The sequence below is a fragment of the Ambystoma mexicanum genome, chromosome 2p (genome assembly GCF_040938575.1).
Source record: "Ambystoma mexicanum isolate Mex_15411 chromosome 2p, UKY_AmexF1_1, whole genome shotgun sequence".
In the NCBI taxonomy this organism is placed as follows: Eukaryota; Metazoa; Chordata; class Amphibia; order Caudata; family Ambystomatidae; genus Ambystoma; species Ambystoma mexicanum.
The window spans coordinates 464,226,171-464,246,863 of record NC_090923.1 but is presented as its reverse complement, the minus strand read 5'-3'; the positions used below and the strand labels follow the sequence as shown (position 1 = coordinate 464,246,863).

The window sequence follows — 20,693 nt, the reverse complement described above, 5'->3', positions numbered from 1 at the left end:
AATATCTTTCTCAGTTCGTTCCTATCCTCATCGTTGTCACACGCATCCGCTAAGGAGATCTGCTCTTCTACCATTTTGGAAAATTCTGGAAAACCTTCTGGTAAGGGAATCTCGGCGCTTTCCTCTAACTGTGTGGCTGTGTCTTTTTGTAAAGCTGCCACTTTTAAATATGAAGGTACGCATACATATGTAATGTTGTGCTCACACTTGGAGTTTGTACTAATCATCATATGCGTTAAAAGAATGTACTTTTTGCTAAAAGAAGAGGCCTTCTCTTTTATACGGTGGCGTTTAATGGCCATATATGAATAGCAATTGCAAACTAGAAAGAGACCTGCTGACCTGGCAAGAACTTGTTTTTAACAGAAGAATTGTGTTTGGTCACTGTATGTCGAAGCATGTTGAGCCTGCTAAAACTATCTGCAGATTACGGGTGGGGAAGGAATGAGTAAGCACAGCCTCGTGCACAGAGATACACAGAGGGGCACGAGAGAGAGTGAATAACAGATAACAGGAAACCACAATAGCAGATGTTGAACTGTTGACCTTGATGCAAAGTCATGACTGGGAGGAACCGCCTTGTGGTGGACATAATCTATGTGCAGCAATGTATGACAATGTAAAACAGATGGGTATAAAAGGACCACGATGTGCAGGGCAAAGCGCGGCACTTTGACGACTTGCTTTGCGAGACGTTTGAACTTGCTGCCCATTCGCGAATGCTTGTGCATTAATAAAGTAATGTTAACTTGGCTCTTTTCTGTCTGAGTTATTGCAGGGTCCCTCTTGTACTGGTTATGGACGGCGAGAAATCGCACCCACAATTTTGGTGTCAGAAGTGGGACGCGAAGGAGCGACAGTCCGTCACTGGGTGAGGAACGCCGCGGCGGAACCGGAGAAGGAATTGATCACGGGGCCCCAACAACTGAATCCGCACCTTTGATTGCAACCAACGCGTCATCCTTGTTTTTCCGGCTCCGTTGGCGGTGGAACAGCAGGCTGTCGCCCTTCGGGTCCGGAACACTCTGGCGGGACCCTTAAGATAAGTGGTATGGACGGATGCATGATGGAATAAGGGAATAATGATTCAGGGTTTGTGAAGAGGACGGTGGTAAGTCCGTCTATGAAGAAGTAATGTTGAAATGATGATATGATATGTTAGATACGCCAGGAGGATGTATTATTATTGTTAACCAATAGGTGCATATTTGGGAAAGGTGAGTGTTTTAGGCAATTGCGGTATACCAACAAAATGGGTCAAGCGGCTTCCAGCAAGAGTGGTATAGGCAAGAGACACTATGCCCCTCTTGAAGGAACCCCTGCATTTGATATGTTGATTAAACATGGATTGAATTCAACATTGTTCTTAAAAGAATGGTCCGAATACACAAAAGATTTGATTGAGCATAAATGGCCAGACACCGGGTCCTTTGATGTGGACCGCATATCCAAAGTAGAAATAGAGTTAGTAAAAAGACGGGTTAGACCCGCACAGTTTGAGGCTATACGACTATGGAGGGTAGAAGCAATGCGCAGGCGCAATGCTCAGAATAAACAAAAAGCAAAGGAGCAGAAGAGAACGGTAAATCAAAAATTACATGATCTAGAGATAAAAGAGAAGGGTGAGAGGCTAGATCAGTTGGATAGACATATGATGATTAAGAACAGTGGGGGTATGTATCCTGCCGTGCCGGTGCCTCGATATGAAGATGTGATAGGGCTAGAAGCAGAACAAACAACGACTGAATTATTGTTTCCAGGAGCTACAGCTCCACCGGCAGACAGTGAGGGTGAAAGGGTGGAATTCCCAATGAAGTATGGGGACCCAGATAGGTTGATAGACCATAGGAGAACGACTACTGTAGAAAAGGATAGAGATGGAGACTTGCAAATCCTTATGACCGGGCTGTATGGCACACCCCTCAATGACAGCCTACGGGACCAATTGGGGTGTTTGACACCTTTGGAATTTAGGACAGTGGCCACTAAACTATATACCTTTCATGAGGGTAACTGTAAATTGAGAGGACAGAGTACTGCGGATCTGCCCTCAGCATATCAGGACGCTGTCGCGTTACTACCAGTGACTGCGTCCAGTGTTCAGTTATGGGGATGTATGTCAGACATAATAGAGGAAGTCATAAGGGGCAGTGTTGAATGGGAGAAGGAAAAGAGGGCATGGGAAAGAGAGGTGAGGGAAAGAGAGGCTAAACTCAAAGATGCAGACCAGGCGGGCCAAAACGTAGCTAATCGTATGATAGCATCCATACACTCGCAGTCCATGTCCACCCTGGTGAGTCTGATGGAGGGCCTTGGCTGGCCTATACAAGTAAACGTAATTAAATATCTTCTTATTAGGGTGGATGATATAGAAGAGGAAAAGGAGCCTAGATATGTGTCCCAGTGGAATAGGATTAGGACGGAATTGGATAAGAAACTGCTATCTAATATAAGAGTGGATGATTCAGGGGCGGAAGAATGGAGGATGGCTAAGGTGGAGAAACTATTAAAAGATTATAAAAAAATAAAAGAGAAAACTCTTAGTCACCAGTCCTCTGCTTCATCACCAGTGCAGGCCCTTGTGAGTGAACAAACAAATACAGAAAAGTCACTATTAATGCCAATGAGAGAGTGCCAACCCACCATAGAGGCAGCCACTGGTAACATGATGCGCACCTATGTGTATGTCCCTTTATCCCGAATTGAATTAATGCATATCACCAAGTCCATCCCCGACCCCCGTATAGACCCGGCAGGATTCTACAAAGAAGTGGGAAAGTTATTCAGACCAGGGTTATTTACCGTAGAGGATGTAGATAACATATTGTTAGCCATTGTCCCAGAAGAAATATGGACCCCCTTTCGTGCCAAAGACAATGAAACAATAAAATGGAAAGATGTAATGGATGCGAGCAAAAATAGAAAACTGCATGAGGAATATCCTGAACCCCTAAGGGGGCATGGCATGGCAGTCCTGAGGGCTCTAGAAAAGGTGTTACCCCCATTTGATGTGAATGTGGAGAAACTGTCCGCTGTGATACAGGGTGCAAGTGAGGAGGTAGCACAGTACTTTCTGCGTTATGAAGCAGCATTCAAAGCGCACAGTGGGCTAGAGATAGGGTCTGAAACGGGCCAACGGTACTTTGCCACAAACTTTGTAGAGGGGCTCCACGGGCCAATTCAGGAGAACATTAGGAGGGCAGAAAGTACATGGATGACTAGAAACCCCCGGGATCTCCTCGAAATGGCCAGGTATTATGAAAGAGGGGAAAGAGTAAAGGGACAACAAAAGGCACGACAAGAGAAGGATTTAAAAACCAAAGTGTTGATGCAACAGTTGCATCAAGGGCCCCAAGGCAGGTATAACTACAATAATAACGGCCCGTCACAGGGCTATAGCAGCAACATGATAGGGGGCCAAGGGACAGGAAGAGGTACAGTGCAAGGAGGTGCGCTATATGGGAGGAGTGATGGGCTACCCCAAGATGTATGTGCCTTCTGCAAGAGACCCGGACACTGGAAATCCCAGTGTCCCCAGAGTGGTGGGAGAGGAAGGGGCGTACGGCCCCCTTCACAGACAACATTTGCCCCAGGAAATAGGACTGGTGGGTACGGCAACCAAGACAATAGAATGTTTAAACCCCCTCAACCCAATGCCTTTGACGGACAAGCAAGAGGGGATGTTCCCTGGCCGGCCCCGCCTCCCCCCAATCTACTGTATCAGCCACAACAAACACCACAAGTACAAGGTGTATGCCAGGGTGAAGAATGTGGAGAAGGGGTATACTATAGCGATGATTTTCAGGATAACACAAGCGATATGTCCTGAGGATGCCGGAATGAGATAGCGGGAGTGGTGCAGGTTCCTATAGACCAAAGGGGGCCTTATGCCTCTATTAGGATCGGCCCCCACCGAAACTTGAGATGTCTGGTAGACACAGGAGCTGGAAACAGTTCCGTGAATATCAGAGCCGTCCCCGCTGTCCCATTATCGGATAAAAGCAAGGTATCAGTTGGATTTGGGGGAAATCCAATAAAGACTCCTGTAAGTGAAATAGTAGAAGCGGAACTTCATGGGGTAAAATGGGAGAATGGGTGGCTGTTGACCAATCACTGCCCAGAAAACTTGTTAGGTATTGATGCATTAAAAACGCTAGGGGCCACAATATATTGCTCCCCCCAGGGAGTGAGAATGACCATAAGCAAACCTATGAGTATGATAGGAGTAATGCAAACCCTGCCCCCGGAACTCCAAGACATCCCGAATGAACTATGGGCCACTCATGGGAATGATGTAGGAGTATTGGATGTTTCCCCAGTAGTAATCAAACTAAAGCCCGGTGCCAGGTTGCCCAGGATAAAACAATATCGCATATCACACGAGGGAGAGCAGGCACTATATCAAATAGTACAGGACATGATACGGTTAGGGGTGGTAGAGCCAACAAATGATAGCCCTTGTAACTCTCCGATCCTTCCAGTACACAAGAAAGGTGATGAAGCCGTACCCTATCGTTTTATTATTGATTTAAGAGAAATAAACAAAATAGTAGAACCCAGATATCCAGTTGTCCCTAATATTTCAAGTGTACTCACTTTAATTCCCAAAACAGCAAAATGGTTTACGGTAATTGATTTGAAAAATGCCTTCTTCAGCATTCCTATTGCCGAAGAAAGCAGGTACCTGTTTAGTTTTACTCTTCGAGATAGACAGTATCGATTTACTAGAGCCCCGCAGGGATATACAGAAAGTCCCGCCATATTCAGCCAAGCACTAAAAACACAGATGGATAACCTAGCCCTACCCGCTAACACTGCTCTGATACAATATGTTGATGATTTGCTATTATGTGCAGCCACCGAAGAGGAATGCCATTATGTGACCAGATTGGTGCTAATGCACTTAGCAGAGAATAAGCACAAGGTAGCCCTAGCCAAAATGCAGTATGTAAAACAAAAGGTCCATTATTTAGGCTTTGAGCTGTCCGAAGAGGGGCGAACCCTGTCTACTGATCGCATTGCTTTGATACAGTCCATAAAAGGTCCAGACACGGCAAAGGGTCTCCGAAGGATAATTGGTGTTTTATCCTACTGTAGGCACTGGATTCCTGAATTCTCTGTATTGATCCAGCCCATGCTAAAAGCCTTAAAAGAAGTACAAGAAAACGGCCCATTAGAATGGACACCTGAGATGGAAAAAGCCCTGACAGCTATGAAAGATGTTCTATGCCACGCACCGGCCTTAGGCACACCTGATTATACTAAGAGATTTTGCCTTTTTGTTGATGAACAGGAAGGTTGCGCTGTGTCAGTCTTGACACAGGAACAAGGGGGTAAACAGAGACCATGTGCATATTTTTCTAGCACTCTGGACTCAGTAGCTCGAGGCCTACCCCCATGCATGAGAGCAGTAGCTGCAGCAGCGACAGCCCTAAAACAAAGTGCAGGTATCATCCTAGGGAGTGAAGTAACAGTAAAAGTTCCACATACGGTAGATGTTCTTCTGAATAGAGTGCATACACAGCATTTGACTACAGCTAGACTCACACAGTATGAGATGATCCTGTTTGCCAGTAATGTAAAAATTGAACGGTGTAACACTTTGAATCCAGCGACACTGCTTCCTTTGCCCACCTCACCTGGTGACATTAGGCATGATTGTGTGATTCAAATGGAAGAACACACTAAGGGTAGAGCAGACCTGCAAGACACCCCGCTGGTTGATAATGAGGGTATATTATTCTGTGATGGTTCCTGTTTCAAACTGCCAAATGGGGAGACAACAGCAGGGTATGCAGTAACTACAGGGGAACAGTTGATTGAGAGTGGGAAAGTGTGTGAGAAATCGGCGCAGGCGGCAGAATTGATTGCGCTAACTAGAGCATTAGTGTTAAGCAGCGGCATGAAAGTGACAATTTATACTGATTCAGCCTACGCGCACGGGGTGGTTTCCAGTTTTGGTAAACTCTGGGGAGAGCGTGGCTTCTTAACCTCTCAAGGTGATACTATTAAACATGCCCGATTGATTGCTGAATTATTGCAAGCCCTTACGCTGCCCAAAATGGTGGCCGTAGTGAAGTGCGCAGCGCATAAAAAAACACTGGATTATGTCACGCAGGGAAATTCTTTGGCTGACCAGATGGCTAAACTAGCTGCCACAAGGGACACTCGGTGGGAAGCCCGACAGCTCATAGTGGGGAGGGATGTGACTATGGAAGGGACGAAGGAGCGCGTAAAGGAAATCCAAGCAGATGCAACCATTGAAGAAAGACTATCTTGGCACAAGGATGATCAATATGAGGAGACGGTAGATGGGCTATGGGCACATACCAAAACGAACACCTGGGTACTACCTGACGCATACTTACCTGTGATAGTGAGCGTGGCTCATGGTCCAACCCACGTTAACGCAAGAACTATGGAAGAAGTTTTAAGTACTGTGTGGTACAACAAAAGATTGGGAATGTATTGTCGCCAATGGGCAAAACAATGTGAAATATGTGTTTTATATAATGTGGGGAAAGGTGTACCGGCCCCGGCGGGCCACAGTAAGTTACCCACCTGCCCTTTTGAGGTGGTGTATATGGACTTTATACAGCTGGAGCCTGTAAATAAACATTCCTACTGTTTGGTGATGAAATGTGGGTTCTCAGGATGGGTGGAAGCATATCCCCTGCGGGACAATAGTGCCACCTCCACAGCACAATGCATATTGAAACACTGGGTGCCCTTGTATACGGTCCCCAGATATCTATGGTCTGACAATGGGACTCATTTTACTGGTGAAGTAGTACGCAAAGTTTGCAAGGCCCTTGGTATTGATCAACGTTTCCACGCAGTTTTTCATCCTCAATCAGCTGGGATTATAGAGGGCACAAATAAGGTATTGAAGAACAAACTGGCAAAGGCTTGTGCTGAAACGGGACTGAAATGGCCGGATGCATTGCCTATTGCATTATTGAGTATGCGTACTATGCCTAAGCGTACACATGGTTTATCTCCTTTCGAAATTGTTATGGGGCGTCCACCAAGTATTGGGACCCCCATATCACCTAAGAGATTGTCTGAGCAAGCATGGCCTGCATTACAACAGTACTGTATTGGGTTAACTAATAGACTGATTTCTATTAATGCACAGGTGAACGCAGTAGCTCCATCTCCTCTGATAGGAGAAGGTCACGACGTGCAGCCCGGTGACTGGGTTGTTATAAAAGCCTTCGATCGCACCAGCGGACTGCAACCCAGATGGAGGGGCCCGTTTCAGGTTCTCCTCGCAACACAAACTGCGGTAAAAGTTGATGGCAAACCGCACTGGTACCACGTGAATCACGTCAAGAAGACGCTGCCACTATTGATTCCTCCAGAAAAGGGAACCGACAAACCGCAGGTTGCAAGTGTACTGCCAGATGCCAGTGACAGGTGTGCCCATCGCCTCCGATCCCGTGACGTGTATGTGCCAAGCAACGTGTAAGGACACTGTTTTGAACTTTGATCATTAGGGAGATGAACATTTGGACTCTCTTGTTGGTTTTAGCAGAATTGTGCCTTACTGAAGACGACGGGCTTGTAGCCTGAAGGGCCTTCGGCGTTCCCCTCCTGGGACAGGCACTACGAGACGTGGGACAGATCGGATGAAGGTTTTCAGTGAGACCTACCACTACTAGAGTAATAAGGACACTGGTGCTTTAAATAGGGGATATTGCTATATCGCTAGGTTGCAACTGATATACGCTGTATACTGAGCCATATACTGAACTATGTCTACACCCGTGTATGCTGGTTTAGTCCCTGAACGGATAAGTGTATGCTCCTCAAACACAGAAGGTAAGAGGAAAATACCAGTTTGTACCACAAGAGGCAAAATTTTGTTTTCTGTATGCACGATAGTAGTACTAATAGCATTTGCCATAATATTCTGGTATCTGGAACATCCATCTAGATATGAATTAAAGAACCTGTTGCCCGAGTCAAATGAAACAGGGAGAACAGATTGGGTCAAGAGCAGGAATCGAGATGCCTATGACCAACACGACCCGGAAGACTATGCTAAAAATGAATACGTGAAGATAATAAACACAACATATGGGGTAGTGAATAAAACTGATTGCTGGATCTGCACCCACATGCCCCGACATAGCAGTGAAGGCATCCCAGTGTACGCATCGCCAGTTACTGAGGATGCGGGGTGTACATTAATTTACATGAGAATAGTGTCAGCACAGCAATATATGATACCGAATACCGCTTGTTATGTTAGAGGAGAGAACAAAACCCTTCTAAAGGAAAAGATACGCTATAAAATCAAAACTGAGGGAATCGGGCTTGCACCTGCTATGGTACAGATAGTAAGAGAACCTCCTCCCCCTATCACCATCACACAAGAGTTTAGGCCAAAGAATATATGTTTTAAGAGGAGCGCAAGAGGTAATCAAAGAATGATCTCGGGGTGCAGTCAAATGGTGAATCTAAATAACTACACAAAGGGATTGTTACAGATTGAAGGACATGCCTACGTCTGTAACAAGAGGGCTTATTTGTGGTTAGCCAAAGATTTTGTTGGGGTATGTTACATAGCCAGAATAATGCCGGCTGTGATGGTATATGCCCCGTCTACTCTGCATAAAGAAATACACAGCAGAAATAAACGAGCAGTAAACCCAAAAATTCCTACGTATCAACCTACAGGATGGGAAACGTTTATAGATCTGATGGGGGTCCTGGTTCCTCCAGCGGGCATCTTTATGAACAGTCAAGAAATCCAAAAGCTAAGCAGGGCCCTTGAGTTCGTAATCGAAGAATCTGCAGACCTAATGGAAAACATCACTTATGAAATGAAAGCAATTCGGCTAGTGGCTCTCCAAAATAGGTATGTCTTAGACATACTCACTGCAGAAAGGGGCGGAGTCTGTTTTTTGGTGGGATCCCAATGCTGTGTTTACATACCAGAAGGGAGTACAGGAATCCTGGATGGAGTAAACAAACTGCATAAAGTGGCGGATAGCATCCACCAGGAGGAAGGGTCAGGAGATAGCTGGTGGATGAAGCTCCTGAAAGAAATTGGATGGCAACTTCTTACGCCTATACTGGTTCTAGCGGCAATAGTTGTAGGTATTTGTCTCTGCATCCAATGTTTCCCGGTATGTGTGTCGTGCTGTGTTTCCATGTGTTCTTCCAGCATAACGCGCCTAAATCCAATGGATAAAAGCCATGTACAACAGGAATTTTTTGACATGGGAGGCCTGGAGAAGATTATGGTACATACAGTATGTGATGATGTTGCTTTCCTGCCATCTGCTTATGCTAGGAAGGTTTAGATTGATGCTCAAGTGTGAGCAAAGGGTGGATTGAAGGTACGCATACATATGTAATGTTGTGCTCACACTTGGAGTTTGTACTAATCATCATATGCGTTAAAAGAATGTACTTTTTGCTAAAAGAAGAGGCCTTCTCTTTTATACGGTGGCGTTTAATGGCCATATATGAATAGCAATTGCAAACTAGAAAGAGACCTGCTGACCTGGCAAGAACTTGTTTTTAACAGAAGAATTGTGTTTGGTCACTGTATGTCGAAGCATGTTGAGCCTGCTAAAACTATCTGCAGATTACGGGTGGGGAAGGAATGAGTAAGCACAGCCTCGTGCACAGAGATACACAGAGGGGCACGAGAGAGAGCGAATAACAGATAACAGGAAACCACAATAGCAGATGTTGAACTGTTGACCTTGATGCAAAGTCATGACTGGGAGGAACCGCCTTGTGGTGGACATAATCTATGTGCAGCAATGTATGACAATGTAAAACAGATGGGTATAAAAGGACCACGATGTGCAGGGCAAAGCGCGGCACTTTGACGACTTGCTTTGCGAGACGTTTGAACTTGCTGCCCATTCGCGAATGCTTGTGCATTAATAAAGTAATGTTAACTTGGCTCTTTTCTGTCTGAGTTATTGCAGGGTCCCTCTTGTACTGGTTATGGACGGCGAGAAATCGCACCCACAAATATTTTGGCATATCAGCTTCCACTTCAATGGGCTGATTTTCTGTTTCATTTTCATTTAAATTAAATGTTATGCAATCCTCTTGATGGCAGCACACTGTCTCATTTGAATCATAAGGGTACACAGAATGAATTTTAAATATTCCTTTGGGCTGAGAGTCCAGGTATTCTGGTAACTCACCCTTGGCATCTACATACTTTTCAGGGATATTTCCAATCACCATGTTATTTAGATCTGCAGTATAATGTGATTTTTGTATGGTCATTCCTAATGGGTAGTTTTCCTCTAAATGAATATCTTGACAACCCTTATTATTTACCATAATTCTTACAGGCCCTCCACCAATATCTACCAATGGAATGTATTCATAATCCAGGCCTTGCTGTTTTATGGATTCATTCAGGCATACAGATGCATCAGAGTCTTTCATCTGCTGTCCATTTTTGCATTTCAGTGTTATTGCAAACTGTTTTGTAAATGCAGGAATAATAGTATCTTTCCTCATTTGTAATTCGATTGCATAAGGAACCAGTTGTGCACAATGATAAGCCCTTCTTTTGTCTTCAAATTCAGGTGCCGGCCCTCCTAGGTGTGACCATATTTGTTGATTAAGGAAATCTAACACCATACACATTCTGTGCATGATGTCATTGCCCATGTAAAAGTCATTTTGTGCTCCACTCACTATCCATACATTATGGTAAATTGTTTTCTGCCCAATGCTAATTTTAAGCATGCATCTGCCTGTAATTCGGTTTTCAAAGTCTGGACTGTCCAACACAGAAACATATTGGTTTTTAATCCTAAATTTCGGGATTTCCTCCCTCTCCATTATCTTTTGCAACAATTTCTCATTAATGAAGCTCCTCTCCTGTCAAATCGCTAAAGTGGCTTTTATTGTTTTAAAATAGTCATTTATACCAACATAAACCCATGGTTGCTCATCTTCCATGTGTATTTCAGCAAGAGTGGTAATGTGTTTTTCTGAATCTGTTTTAGGAGCAATATTCTGTTTGATTGTTTTCTCTTTTAAATAAAAACGTAATGTGTGCTCATCTTTTTCCTTGGGTCCAAGTATATTTGTACAGGCAGTTTTTCATTGTCGCTCTGCATTTTGTCTTGACACATTAATATAACCGTGACACTAGGCATGCAACTATTCTGGAGATATACCTCCACAGCATCGTTTGTTTTGGCAACGGTGTGACATTCATTTATGTTGCTGTTTTGTGATTTTAGTTTCTTAGGTCTCAATGGTTTTTTGGTTAAGGACCACAGCACGCCATTCACCCCATCTATGAGAGGAGACAATCTTTTCAGGCAATCTGTCCCCATCAGAAATGGAATTTCACAAATAGATGTGATCAATACCTCTTGTTTCATTCTGTGCTTTCCTATTTTTATGTCAACCTCAGTTACACCTATGATGGACACCTCCTCCCCATTAAAGTTATGCACTGGACCTTGATTTTCCTTCACTGTGATCTGATTCTGTGGGGGTCTCCCTTCATTGATACTCTTTACCAGCTCCTTGGACATAATTGTGGCCTCTGCGCCAGTTTCAATCATAGCAAATATTTGTCATTTTTCTTCTACAGTGATGGGAGCATGATACCTGTCCTCAACTTCCTCTAATACACATAAGAAGTGTGAATTCTTACTGATTTCAGGGCTCACCTTTCTCAGGCCTTTTTCACTTTTGGCTAAGCATATCGGTAAATGGAAAGACATTTTTCCCTCCTTTTTACCCATTTCTGCGCGAGAGACTTTATTCATTTCTCCATATTCAAAGGTTTTATGGAGTGTGGCCACTGTTCGGCCACCCATCTGGGTATCATCAGGGACCACATTACAACCTTCCAACTGAACATGTGTAACAACATCATTTAGTAATTTTTCATTGTTTAATTCTATGCATTTGTGATCATTTAGTGTTTTACCAGCCCTTTCAGCTTCTTAAAAAAAAAGTGGCTCAAAGAATTCTTCAGGTGATTGATTTGTACCCTCCTTTTGAGTATTTCCTTTTTCTGTCTGTGTTTGTTCACCGTTTTGACTGTCCAGGGAAGGAGATATAGCATCCCCACTTATTCCCTGTTCACTGGTATTCCCCATGCATGAGTCATTTTTCTTAAATCTGTCTCTTTGTTCTCTTGGAGTTTCAGGTTTTCTTATTTCATTTGTACACATCTCCAATGTTTGATTTAGCTCTAGGTTAAACCCTACCTCTCTTTTAGAATTATTTGCACTTTCTATTAGATGTTCATTCATTGGTGCTTTCACTTTTACAACATTAGGCATCTCAGAGTCATTATGCAAAATTACATTAGGGCAATCTGTCTTTTCGGCGCTGTAGGTATCATGAGTACTTAGTCACTTTTCAGAAGAAGCCCCCCGGTCATTGCTATGGCCATCAGCCCCCTCTTTGGAAGGTTGTTTTTGCGCTTTATAGAGCTTCCCTATTTGCTCAGCTAACATTTTCACTTGGGCCTCAAGGCACTGGAACCTTTCCATCTCTCTAGAATCCTCTTTCTGTGGCCTAGGTCGATATTGGTTGTTTTCCCCCTGATTGGATCTATTCTGATACCTCTCAGGTGAGTGATTTCTATTGGGATGGTTCCTGAACTCTTGATTCATTTGTGGAGGGGAGCGGCGACCTATCCTTTGGTTGTAGTCCCCTGGTGGGGAATCATTGTACTGACGTGGAGTATAATTCATGTTCTGTCTCATGTCCTGTCTCTCATGTTGTGGGTACTGACCCCTATGTTGATTCCCATTATCAGCAAATCGATCCACATATCGGGGTCTATCCTGATTACCATATATCATGGTGTTGGGATCAAATCTGCTCTGTGTCCCCAATGTCTGGTAGGGACCATCATTTCTTTGATCTTGATTTTGTCTTTGGTTATTATTCATACCTGACATATCAGGCCGATATCCTGCCCGGGGTCTATCCCCTAAATACCTAGGGCTGATGTAGCTCTCCCTATTACTAGGATCATGTGATTGGAACATTGGTGCAGAGTGTGATGACCTTTGTTGATTAACCCTTTGTTCAGGTGCCGAATTATTTTTGCCTGGACTTTGAGCAGACTCAAGGGACATTTTGGCTGACCAGATTTCCATCACTGTGGCTGAGGGTTCTTTAGATTTAGGTCTAATATCTTTCATTTTATCCCTTTCTCTACCCTGACAATAGAGTACCTCATATAGTTTTGTGCTTTGATGTACAATCCATTCAAGGGACTTGTCACGGTCAAATTCACGGACCAATTGTGATATGATGTCTTTCTGTAGCCCATAGAAGTAGGCAGTTTTAAACTCATTGGAATTGGGATCAAAAGATACATCAAAGCGAGAAAATGCCCTTTTTAAGTCCTGCAAAAATTGGCGAGGGGATGTGTTAGGCCCAGCAGTGATTGTGTAAGCGACTTTCTTTGCCTCCTGCAATGACTGAAAAGGAGAAAAATGACGCCTAATTTCTTTTTCAAACTCCACCCATGTCATATTCTGCTGTTCATTTAATCCCCTTATGATGCTGGCCGTCGGGGCATCTAAAGTTAAATGAAAATATTGTCTATACTGTTCCTTAGGTATCTGGAGTGCTTTAAAAATGTCATGAACCGCTTCTAAGTGATCCTCAATGCAGCATTCCCCTCCTTTTTTAAATGGTTTGATCAGGGCTTTAATGGATTTCATTATCTTTATGGGGCTACTTGTTGCAATACATGGAATTGCACCACTTTGTGATTCAATCCTGGTTTCAGGTGTATGGGATTGGTGGCTGCCCCCAATGGGAGTATCAAATCCCCCAAGGGCGCTGCAACCAAGTTCAGTCACCGGCCCAGTCACTGGAGCACTAGCTCTTTGGGCAGAACTAGAATTCACACACCTCCACTCCATTGAATGTAGTACCCTGCCGCCTCTACTGGGACCTGGGAATGCACATTTGTTGTTCTAAGTCTTTGCACTTTTTAAGGAGTCTGTGTGCTTCATTTTGCAGATAGTTGTTTTCATCACTCATTTTATTTATTACCTCCTGCATGTCGCACATTTGCATTTGGCAGTCATTGAATTCTTTGTTTCTCTTGTCTTTTTCTTGAATCATTTTAACCATTTCTTGCTCTGCACCTTGGAGATCACTTTCTTTTTCAAAATGTTCTTTTTGTAAAATCTGCATTTCTGAAACAATCTCATCTTTATCCTGTCTAATGTGGTCCACTAAGGCTTTTAAGTGTACCAATTCTTGCTCACTGTCCTCAAATTGTTTCTTGCTTTTGGACAACTGAGCATCAAAACCTCTGCATTTTAATTGCATGTCTTTTTGGCATACATCCAATTCTGCTCTTAACATTTCCTCTTTTTTGCTTGCCCCATCTAAATCAGTCTTTAACCTGTTAATTAGCTGGTTATCATTTTCTTGCATTCGCAGGGACCTATTCAAAATAAACCAGACCTTGGCGCATAGCCGTATTAAACAGTCTTTCTTTGCAGTTTTATCGGCTGCATTCAATAACCTTGTAAGGCAGACCTGAATTATGCTGCCTTCTGCAAAAATATTGTCTAGTTTTTCTTTCTGCACCTCACCCTGAATGCGGTCATGCCATTCTAAGGTACTGTTCGATGACCACGTCCCATGTGCAAACAACTTTGCCTCTAAATATTGCACTAGGTCTGAGAATGTGGTTTCCCTTTGTGACATTCTGAAATTCGTTTTTAGTAACACACTGTTATTATAAAATGGGTTCCCTTAATGTACAGATGGCAGTGTGAGACACACTTGCCACGCCCAGTAGGTGCTCTGTGATCACTTTCCCGGCCTGCAACGCACCATAAATATGTTGGGTATTTTGTATAGATCTGGGGCCTAGCAGTATTTTCTTACCGCCAAACTGAAAATAATTCAGTAATAATCACTCTTTGCATTCATATTAGATTTGGTATATAGTACTATAGTATAAATACATTATTTCAGCACACTGATACTTTTAGTGGTATACATTATGTTGGTATGCGTTATTGGTGGTATTTATGGGTGAGCATAAATCCTTTGTTTTATATATGTGACCACAATATCCAGAACCCCTTATTTTTGTTTAGTTTGTTCGTGTGATCACTAGAGAGACCTCAGGCTTGCATTTCAGAAACACCACATTTCCAATTGAAGTGCCAACATGGGCTGTTCTCACTGACTTATCTACGACAGCAAGCTATATGTGGTATTTATCACCAACGTATTTACGTTTGGTGAGCTATGTCCAGGGCCTCTCTTTCTGCCGACTCATAGACCTTCGGCAGCAGGCTATTTCATTTTGTTATTATTATGTTCCATTCAGAAAACACACACACTCATACACTGAATGGATTCATGCACACAGCTACCGCCATGTCTTATCTTTTAGCAACTTTTAAAAATGACAATTGCACTGTGCAAAGATATTCCCATATTACCAGTGTTATAATGATAGATGCACAAAGGACAAGATGAAAATGAGACACACTTCCCGCCTGCTTTCAGATGATTTTTTGTATTATAAAACTTGCATTTCAATACGAGCTTACTCTTTTTTTACAGAAATAAATGGAAAACTCACAGTAACAACATTATCTGTAACAAAATGAAAAGAGAGTGGCGAGGAACAAGAATTCAATTTGCAACATTAAACATGTGGTTAAAACACAGGAATCTCCTCTCCTACTCTGACTGAATATTTTCGCACACATACACACAGCCCCCACACTTCAGCGAGATAATTACCAGGCTTGTTCAGCTTGTTCGCCTTCTGGAGGGGTTCACCCAGCAAGGACAAGCATTTGCTGTCGCTCAAACTGGGACTTGTTGACTGGAAATCCCAGCCTCTGTAGCAGTATTGAATATGCTTTAGGAATCAGGCATCCCTAGCTATCAACCCAGTCCTTCTCCGAGCTGTGTCAAGATGTCCTCTGCCTAGCTTCTTCCCCGAGATTATACAGGAAGACGCTGGATACCTCCTACCAACGGATCCTAACCAATAAAATTCTATCATGTGCTATCCTCCCTCTGCACACAATAGAAATCTTTTACAGTAAGCAACTGTAACACAACTGATTTCCTGCTATTCGAATCCTCGCTTCCTGCAAATACTGTGGACAAAGCAGCACAGAAAAAAAAATCTCGATTCGCGTTTAAAATGACTTTCAGAGTCTGCCTCATTTTGCAGTGGAGAACACATTATTTTATTAATGAGTTAGCAAGTTAGTTTTTTGTTAATGAGGTTAGTTCATTAATCCTCAAATGTGTCTCCTGCAACAGAGGAATTTCAGGTAAAAAGAAATATGCTTTTAACTGCGAAAAAAAATTATTTGCATTTTATATGTAGAAATCGTTTTTGACTGCATAGCCTGTTTTCATTTACATGTCCATAGGTTGCACTGGCAACACATGCCTCACTTTACCACCTTATATCAATGCACCAAACCCATGCAGTGGCGCTGCACTTCAAAAAACATGCTACATTGATCCTGTGCAGTGGTGCTGCGCTCTGTGCTCCCAAAACACTTTTTCACCAAAGAACCTTGTGGGTATTACTTGCCTTACGCCCTCCTTACTCAGACTGCTGCATCTTGATATTTCTGCTTATTCTGTGTTCTTTCCGTAGGGGTGGGTTATGTATAGTGTTTTTCTTGTAAGTTAGTATTGTACATGGTGTGCTTGATTAAAGTATAGATATTTTTTACAAAATTTGATTGGACTTTCCTTTATGTTGGACTGTTCTACTTTGCTGTTTGAGTTGCTAATAGACCACATTCACAGCCATCCAGAGAGTACAGCTTTGCCTGAGCCCACGTTACCACAGAAGGAGGAGGAAGTATACACTTAAATGTGCCTGCTTTACCTTTATGAATTTGTTGGCTCTTGGTTTGTAGAAGTGTGAGGGATGAGTGGCAGGGGTCAAGTCCTAAAAAATAAAGTGGGGGGACTCATCAACAAATGCAACGCAATGTGACATTGCCAGAAATTACCAAATCAAGGTGAAATATGCACATTTCATTAAACTGGCTTTGCATAACCACCCAAATTGCACAGGACTAATGGCATTTGCCTTTCATAAAATCAACACACACACAAAACCAACACACAATATTTTCTTCTAATAGTGTTTTGGAAAAAATGTTAAAAGATGTGCATATTTTAAACTCCAAGAACCAATCGAAATGTTTTCCGTGGGACTTGCAGGACATTTCCCCATTAGTTGTTTGTTATTTTCTATCCGGTTGTATAGTGCAGTGGTGGAGTGTGGTGAAGTGTTCAGCCGTCAAACCCGACGGCTGCGGTGTGATCCTGTGCTCTGCTTTAATCCATACATTCAAAAAGGACATTCAGTGTTTCTCAGTTTAGCTGGGGGCGCACTGAGTCCACCCTCTGAAAAAAGTGGGTGGACTCCATCCCCCCGCGTGTACCCTCGACTTGAGCCATGCTTAGTGGGCACTTTAGCCTCTACTCATCCCTGTGCTCCTGCAGAGCAAAAGTCAATTTGTCACACTTTGCCTTAGTGCTTGTAAAAAATAATATTTGCCACCCAACACCAGTAATAATGCCATGCCACAGTAAGGGAACATGCCCTCCCTCCCTCCCTCCTTCCCTCTCTCCCTCCCTCCCTCCCTCCCTCATATAAGAACACTCATCATGTTGCCTTTGCCCTTGATGCAGGTACAAAATGACATGCCACAGTATTAAAAGGTCAAGTATGTCAGCCTCATTGTAGCAGCCTCCGCCCACCCTAACACCTTCTCCACATAATAGCACCATTAGGTTGACTTTGCTTTGCCCAGTAATACAATACATGCCCCTTTCAGAAACTATTCATGCACCAATGCCCCCTGGGCTATAACCTTGAAAAACCAAAGAAATATCGAGGCTTAGTACCACAAAATGAAATAGGCCAATCACGGGTCGAAAGCTACAAGTATCTTTATTTCTGTACAGTTTCAAAGCAAAATCAGATAGCTATCTGGCTCCCAACATCTTGCAGTGTGTACCAGCAAACACTGTGAGGAGAGAGAAAGCTGGACATCCCAATTCATGCTCTTTTTATACACCAGCCCGGTCATTGTCCAGCCCTTCTCCAAACTAATAAGTTACATACAAGGGCTCGTGCCCAGTTCAAATGACAATTATGACAATATTGTTTAACACATTTAACATATTTGCTTGTCCATTAAAATTCAATGGCGATGTTGGTTCTCCAACTTAAAGTAAGTCCAGTTTCAAGATTGAACACAATACATCTGAGCCAAAGCACACAGTTTTAGTTGTCTCACATTGTGTTCTGCTGTTTAAATGAGGATGAGGCTGTGGGCGCATACAACACTTAGATTGCAGTTCATTCTAGTCACAAGGTTTCTTTGCACAGAACAAACGTTCTGCTCTCAGCAGCCTCAATGTTGACATAGCTCAAAGTTCACTTTGCACAGCTGTAGTTGAAAACACAGTTCATCATTTTAGGACACAAAACAAGAGTTAGAATCAAAATGGCAGATGGTTCTAAGATGGCGGTGAAGTCAATTCTAATCGGGACATTTTAAATGCGGTTTTCTGTACAATGCGAATGTGCTTAGGCCAATGTTCGTAACCAGACGGTATTATGTGAATATGGTTTAACAGCCTTACCTTGCATATACACACACACACACACACACACACACACACACACACACACACACACACACACACACACACACACACACACACACACACACACACACACACACACACACACACACACACCACACAGACCACACACACACACACCACACACACCACACACACACACACACACACACACACACACACACACACACACACACCACACAGACCACACACACACACACCACACACACCACACACACACACACACACACACACACACACACAAACACAACCAATTCATCAGATGTCCATAGAGGAGTATTGAGAAATGAGCACCTTAGTTTAGTAGCAAATATGCATTGTCCCTTATTATGAAATGGTACCATTTTTAAGACCAGGATCTGGTCTGCCCCGACTTCCTTCCAGTACAGTTGCGGGTAGATGGAAATGAAGTGTGCTGCGTATGGGCTTTACCACAAAGGAAAGGCGGTTTGGAACCATCTCTAGGGCATTAGGTGTAAAATAGGAAATGGGCCCAGCGTGGAAAATAGTGCATTGAATTAACATGTTTGTGGGGGTGGATGGAAATGTGTATTCCAAGCAGTGCCTTCAAATGAGTGTAAACCTCTTTGTGGTATTGGCAGAGCAGCATGTGTGTTACAGTCAGTACTGGAATAACCTGGAAGACCTTTGTGGATTATCACAGTACTGGAATACCATAACAGGGATCTTTCGCTAGATCTCTCGTGAGTGTTTAGTACTGGGCAAAGAAATTAGGATCGGGGTGCATTGAAATGGCCCAAGGTGCTCCTGCTGGTCACTATTGAGGCGATTGTCAGTACTGTGATAACAGCGGCTGCTGACTCTCGGGAGGGACATGCATCATCAGAGCTTATCTGAAAGACTGGGTCTAGACCCCTGAAGGCTCTTTCTTGAAGTAGTTTCATACATACATTCTAGTGTACTAAAGTAATTATGTTCCTTTTTGTATTTCTTAAATAATGGTATTTGCAATGCTGAGCTCACACACTGCCCTTTGCCCACGGGTAGCCTATGGAGTCAATCTCTGCTACTTTAATTACCTGCCTGCAGTTCTACCCAGTGCACAGGAGAGCATGTGTGAGGTTCTCTGCAGGGCTGAAGATTGTGTTGTTTTGCATTGTTAAAGTAACTTGCAGCAGGGAAAGGGCTACAATGGATGGCACTGAGACGCAAGATGACCTTTGATTGGCATTTTCTTGTTAGTTACAACAGACACATAAACGTACACACATACTCACTAGTCAAACACCCATACAGCTTTGGTCATCTAAACGTGCACTGAGAACATTCACATGTCATGCTCATACACACGTCATTCTAAAACACAGTACATGTTCATACATACGTGGTCATGTTTACTATCACACATTCACATTACACACACTGCATTCACTCATAGGCACACTTACAGACACTCTCTTGCATACATACATGCACTAGACAGACACCCCTTCTCATGCATGCACACATACATATATGCAAACAATCCTTACACACACACAAAAATGCTTAATTCTCCTTACTGGTTGACCTCCAACCACGGCAGCATCTCCGCAGCTGCTTTCTAGACCTCCAGCTCCAGCGCTCGACACAGCCCAGAACTAGGAAGCAAGTACCACCTCCCGGTTCCTGGCATGTGGGGTGGAATCTGAGAGCAACTCTGCTGCTCAGCTAGTATCTTTAGAAATAATCGAATTTAAAATAACGAATGGAGAAATTACTGCATTTTTTTACCGGTTTTAGTTGAAATTTGGGAACATTTCTCTAAAATATAGGTGTGGGGTGGGGTAAGAATGATAATTAAAGTAGGAGGGAGAGGGAGTGCGGGGGTCTCCCTCATTATTAAAAAACAAAACAAATCGGTCATTTCTCCATTTGATCATTTCATGGTAATCCGCTCATCTAAAGCATTGATATCTGTAAATGCTCACATAGCGCTACTGAGCGGGCATTTCCAGATTTTGGGTGGGCCTTGGCTGCTCAGCCCCTGTCCTCTTTGCCCCTCTCTCTTTGTCCTTGCTACT

The 20,693-nt window shown here is 43.3% G+C and overlaps 1 protein-coding gene and 1 long non-coding RNA gene across 10 annotated transcripts in view; both read left to right on the top strand.

The window, feature by feature from the left end:
• The window catches only part of FOXP1 (forkhead box P1), a 1,926,958-nt gene that overhangs the window by 660,796 nt on the left and 1,245,469 nt on the right, over positions 1-20,693 (top strand). The window lies entirely within an intron of this gene.
• On the top strand, positions 177-9,927 carry LOC138566480 (uncharacterized). Its single transcript, XR_011301942.1, has 2 exons — positions 177-738; positions 7,139-9,927. It is a non-coding gene; the product is annotated as an uncharacterized lncRNA (long non-coding RNA).